We start from the raw sequence: 6,059 nt of genomic DNA, 5'->3' as shown, positions 1-6,059 counted from the left end.
TAGAGTTCAGGGTTTCATTCTGCCCTATTCAGCTTCCCATGCGTGGAATTCCCAGTAATATCGACAGAGGAAGAGCAGAGTATCAGTCAAAACCCACCAGACAGATGTGAAAATTGAATTTTTCCAGTAAGCTCTAATGTAAAAGGAAATGCTGGCACATTGCAGGGCAGTGGAGGAGGAACGTCGCGTGAAGATGAGAGCTGCAACTATAGCAACGTGGGAAACTGTGATTCTAAAAATCAGAGAACTGCACTGATAAGGATGAGTAAGGGCAGAGGAATTTTCTCTTAATGATGCAGATGTTTGAGACTAAAATATTTGTAAGAGATAAGCCAGTCTTTCACCCTCTCTACCATGCCGCTCACAATGCCCAGGCAGAAAAGGCACACTGTGACTAGGAAACCCAGACTGGACAGGGCAGCCTGCTCTCCCCCAGACCTGACCAGTGTTGCTCTGATAAAAAAAAAATGCATTGATCCTAGAACCTTCACTTACTTATTCTGTGGGAGAAGAAACACGATCAGAACCTCATCTTACTCTCAAGTGTCTTATGATATCATATGTGTTGTAAGAAGCACATGTACATAATTCTAGGTCAGATAGAGATTGGTCACGGTGCTTGAGAAACAAATTATTAACCAACTTCTGTATAGTCGTAGGATGTTCTGCTTTTCATATTGCTTTCACATATATTATCTCATTAAACCATCTCACAATTCTGCAGGGTAGAGATTATTAATGTTACTCCAGTCCTAGATAACACCCATGGTGGTTCCATTCAGAGTGCACACTGGGTCTGGGCTTCGTGGGGACTTCTGCCGAGTTTGCGGTGTAGTTTTTTTTGCGTCTCGTAGCACTTTTGAAAATCCCATGCTGTTGCTCATATTAGCATATGATTGCAGAGGGTTTTTTTCATGGTGTTTTCTCCTTTAACTGATGCAACTACCCTGTGAAGTAGAAGTTATGATTCGTATTTTACCTGTTTTATGGTTGAGAAAACTGGGGCTTAGAGAAGTTAGTGTCTCGCTAAAATCTCACAACTGGCAATAGTAGAGCAAGGGTTCTGGCTAAGGTCTTTCGAGTATATGATGGCTATTTAAGAACTCAGAAGCTGAAGATAGTATTTCTGACTGCAGTAAGTGACATTTTGCTGGGTCTTGAAAGCTATTTAAATAAAAAGATGTTGGCAGAAAGGAGAATGACCCAGCTGGAGGGACCATGTCAAAGAAAGAATGTAGTAGTTCACACAGCCCAAAGCGCGCGCGCACACACACACACACACACACACACACACACACCCAATAAGAGAATGGGATGTATTAGGACATAAAATAAAATCAGGCTGGAGTCAGGTGGTGTAAAGTCTTAACTGCCTTTTCTAGAAGTTTGCCCATCTTCTCTGGGCAATGGGGAACTTTGAAGGTGGATGATAATGTATTATCTTTTGTTATTCTTTATTCTGTTTCTGTTTGTATCTAGTAATTGCACAAGAATGAGTTTTAGAAGGGGAGATTGAAGTCAGGGAGGCAAGTTTGAAGATCATTATAATAGTGTAGATAAGCAACAATGATATTATGAATTAGGTATTAACAGTAGGAGTGAAAATCAAAATGATGATCCCTCTTTTACAGATGAGAACACTGAGGAATTGAAAGGTTTCAGATGATGCAGGGTCTCTCCTGCATTATCATAAACAATGACTACTAGCAAATACTAACCCTAGCTAAACAAATACTCCAAAGCATGCAAGATCCTTAGCTTGGACACCCCTACCAGCCTGCTTCCCAAGACACAGACCTTTAACTCCAGAAACGATTCACCCTGATGCACTCTGTTCTCTAGACCATTCCACAAGTTGAGCCTTCTCTCATGGAATCCTTTTCTCCCAGAGAACACTTGCTCAACCCTCCGTAACTCAGTTTACTTCTGAAGAGCACCCTCGTGCAACTGTCCCTTCTGTTATTGTGTGTGCATCTATCATAACATTCATCACATTGTACTAACATTTTATATATTTGTCTCCCCTAGAAACCAAAAGTTAAATTGTAACCATCTTCGTGTCCTTCTAACCTTACATGTTTTAAAGACCTCATATAGTTACCGAATGAAAGTATCGAGCTTCTACATCACTAATAATAATAGATTTTTTGATTCTGTAATGCAAAGGCATAGTAAGTAAAGAAGATGTCTAACTCACTGGTTTTCTAGTCTCTAAAATGACATGGCAAGGATATAGTTTGGGCCAAAATATATTTCTGAATTTAAATTTTGAACCTAGAAAGGCTGTATGTGAAGAGATAGAAAGTAGACATGGCTTCTTCTGTTCGATTATTCAAACGGTTTTCATTTCTAGAACTCTGCTTCTCCACCCCCACCTTGTTGCCCCTTTATTCACCTCTCCACTGCCCCCCTTGTCCCCTGCCTCAGACTGATTATCTTATCTCCACCTCACCTGACACCTTATTTCTTCCTTGCCTAGGCTGTCCCATGACCCAATTAGGCAGCTGAGTGCCCAGCACTGCGGCTGCCTCTGCCTCACAGTAGGGGTCTCGGGAAACACCCAGTTCCTTCCCCTGGATGAAGACTGCAGCAGTACTGGATGGAAAGGCATTTTGTTGCTAATGTGATTAATAATATGTTGGGAGGTGGGAAGACAGGGCACAGGGGAGTGAATTTCCTGGAAAGCTTTTCCCTCTTCGTTCTTATATCATATTTACTTTCATCAAACAAACAAGGATATGCAAAAAATGAGATCAAAATGTGTCTGGCATTTTTGACAAAGCACCACACAGAGTAGACAAGAGAATATATTTAAAAGGAAATATACACTTTTCAAACCAAGTTCCATGTGTTTTTTGCAGATCTCCCATTATCCATTCAGAGGACAAGTATGCATCGTGCGTAGCAAACAAGGTGTATTGGTTTCCAACAGTCAGAAGATACAAGGAATCCATGATGACTTAAGTTTATTAGGCCTTTTAGAGAGAGCACTAGTAATATGTTATTGATTTTTAAGCTTGAAAGTCAAGGCTGAGTGTAAGGCTTGCTTGATTCTGTTTATGCCAAGCCCCTAAATTTGCAAATGAACAATGGGTCACAATCCAAAATATGAACATAATTTTGAGAGGGAAAACAAGAATAAGTTTGTTTTAAATTCCATATGCTATGGAAAGAAAAGGGTTTACAAATAATGTGAGCAAGCTGATCATCCAGAATCTCGGCAACTTTGTGTTTTTTTTTTTTAAGATTTTATTTATTTATTTGACAGACAGAGATCACAAGTAGGCAGAGAGGCAGGCAGAGAGAGGAAGGAAAGCAGGCTCCCTGCCAAACAGAGAGCCTGATGCAGGGCTCGATCCCAGGATCCTGGAATCATGACCTGAGCTGAAGGCAAAGGCTTTAACCCACTGAGCCACCCATGTGCCCCTGCAACTGTGATTTTTATAGGTTAGTATGACTATTAAGACTTAGTTTTCTGGAATTAGAACTAGTTGATGAAAACCTCTGGTCTTTCTTTCGCTAAGTTTTTGAACTTAGGAAAATTTCTTCGCCTATATGAGCATCTTTTATGGGAAGAGTACGAGTACTTACCTTATAAACCCTGAGGGATTAAATGAGATAAAGTATATAAAATGTGTTAGCGGCTATATGGTAATGTATGTAGATAGATACTGGGTAAATGCTATTAGTGATACTTGGCTGGCTTTTAACTTTTCTAGGAATTACCATCATAGGAAAGCAGCTATTATTTCTCTTGAATAGTTCTTAATATTAATTATGTATTGACTGACTTCTTCATCTACTATAAATGGTTGATTACATAGCCTAAAGGGTCAAAAGAAACCCTGTGTTCAAAACTCAGTGGTATCATGTAGAAAGTTCTACTGTTTGGTGATCATGGTGGTCTACAAATATTTTTACTCTTCCCAATAAAAGCGGAGTCTAATTTCTCTCCTGAGTGGAGGTTCGCCGTAGTGACTCATGTATGTCAGTGTAATGTGGTGGCCAAAACAATGCATTACTTCTGAGACTGAGAAGGAGAAGTTAAATAGTTAGCCTGACTCTCTTAGGACACACACCTACCTTGAGCCCTGGACCTCCATGCTGAAGACCATGTGGAAAGACCACCTAGAGACAGAAGGTGCCCAAGGAGCCCCAGTTTGTTCTAGCCTCTCAGCTGTTTAAGTCCCTGCATTAACCACCTGATTATGAATGAATGAATGAATGAATGAATCTTAGATGACCCCAGCCTCTAGCTCCCTGCCCCATCTAATAATGAATGAAACAGAGAGAAGCAGGATGTTGCCACCCATCCTGGCCTGAATTATAGTTGTGATCAAAATCAATATTATGGTTTTAATCCACTGAGTTTTGTGGTAGTCAGTTGTGCAGTAATAGTTTCTGGGGAAAAAAGTGACCAATTTGTGTGCATCTGTGTATATGAAATGTTTCCCTTATTAGAAATTGTGGTTTATTACATAGGTTCCAAATTTTGTCCAGCTTGAAAATTTAACTATGTATCTGATAGTGCTCTAAAAGAGCACAGTAACATTTTCCTACAAATACATCTTTAATAAACCTTAGATATAAGGTAGTCTAAACTTTTTTTTTAAGACTTTATTTATTTATTTGACAGAGATCACAAGTAGGCAGAGAGGCAGGCAGAGAGAGAGAGGGAAGCAGGCTCCCTGCCAAGCAGAGAGCCCGATGCGGGGCTCGATCCCAGGACCCTGGGATCATGACCTGAGCCAAAGGCAGAGGCTTTAACCCACTGAGCCACCCAGGCACCCCAGCTTTTTGTTTTTCAATGAAACACCAAGTTCAAAGAAGACATGTATATCCCCCATATTTTACCGCAAGATGGTACCAGCAGTTCAGCTGGCTGTTGGCTTCCCTCATGCTTTGGGGAGCATTCATTCAAGAGCATTCCCATGGCATCTTGTAACTGCCTTGATTATCCCTCCTTCACATTGTTGGATTACTGCTCTGTCTTCCATTCCTACTAGACTATTCTCTTCTTGATAGCAGGTACTTTTTATTACTCGTTTTTGAACACATCGAAACTGGCATGTCCTCCATTAGTTAAATATGCATGGAGAAGAGATTTTTTGGCCAAGTGTATAATTTGGAATTTTCTTTTCTGTTGGATATAAGTCAGTAGCTCTCAATCCAGAAAGACTGAGGTGAAGGCCATATTCCCAGCAACTCTGACTGAATTAGCTGAGAGCGAAGCCTAGGTATCTGTGAATTTTAACAGTTTCCAAGTTAAGTTTTTCAAACGCCTCTGTTGTCATAACGTAACTAGCAATTGGCCTTCCCTCGGCAAGTCACTTCCCCAGCGCTGTATCTACATAGAAGCAATGACCTAGAAGAGTCTCTTGGAGGGCAGATTTGGTTTATGTTTTATTTCTTTTTGTAACTCATCGTCTGGTCAGTAGCCATGTCACTAGATATTTGAGGACAGGAGGAGAGGTGGCAAATTTAGTATCCAAAATGAAGCAGACACTACAACCACACACCTGGGTTGCTTGGTTGGTTTGAAGCAACTAGAAATTGTTGGCTCACCTAAGAACTCGGAACCAATTGTGATGCCTAAAGGAACAACCTGGTCCTAAAACGGCTTTTTATCTATAATGGTTTCCCTGGGGCTTTGTCTACCCTTGAAGTGGGTACAAAAGAAGGGAAAATGGTAAAATAGTTGTAGGTCTTTTACTTGACCCTAGAAAACACTATGGTGGAGTCTGAAGGATACTAACTATTTAACATCCAAAGAATCCTGAACCCAGCTGTTTTCTTTATTTAAACATCCTGACTGATTTTGTATTCCTCTATGCATTTATTTACCTGTTTGTTCCTTTTTCCTTTGGCAAAATAGGCAATTAGACCCCTCTCACATAGGAAAACAAATTAAGCCCTAGAGAAATAAATGAAATAAACACATATAGAACATGAGCTAAACGTAAGAATAGAATATCCAGAGAAACAATACGGTATCACTGAGCGCACACCGGCATGGGTATCGCACAGCTATCTTAATACTGCGGAGCTGTGGTTCATTT

Source organism: Mustela erminea, chromosome 5, assembly GCF_009829155.1.
Source record: "Mustela erminea isolate mMusErm1 chromosome 5, mMusErm1.Pri, whole genome shotgun sequence".
NCBI lineage: Eukaryota > Metazoa > Chordata > Mammalia > Carnivora > Mustelidae > Mustela > Mustela erminea.
The sequence above is the reverse complement of the archived record's forward strand: the minus strand, read 5'-3'. Positions refer to the sequence as shown.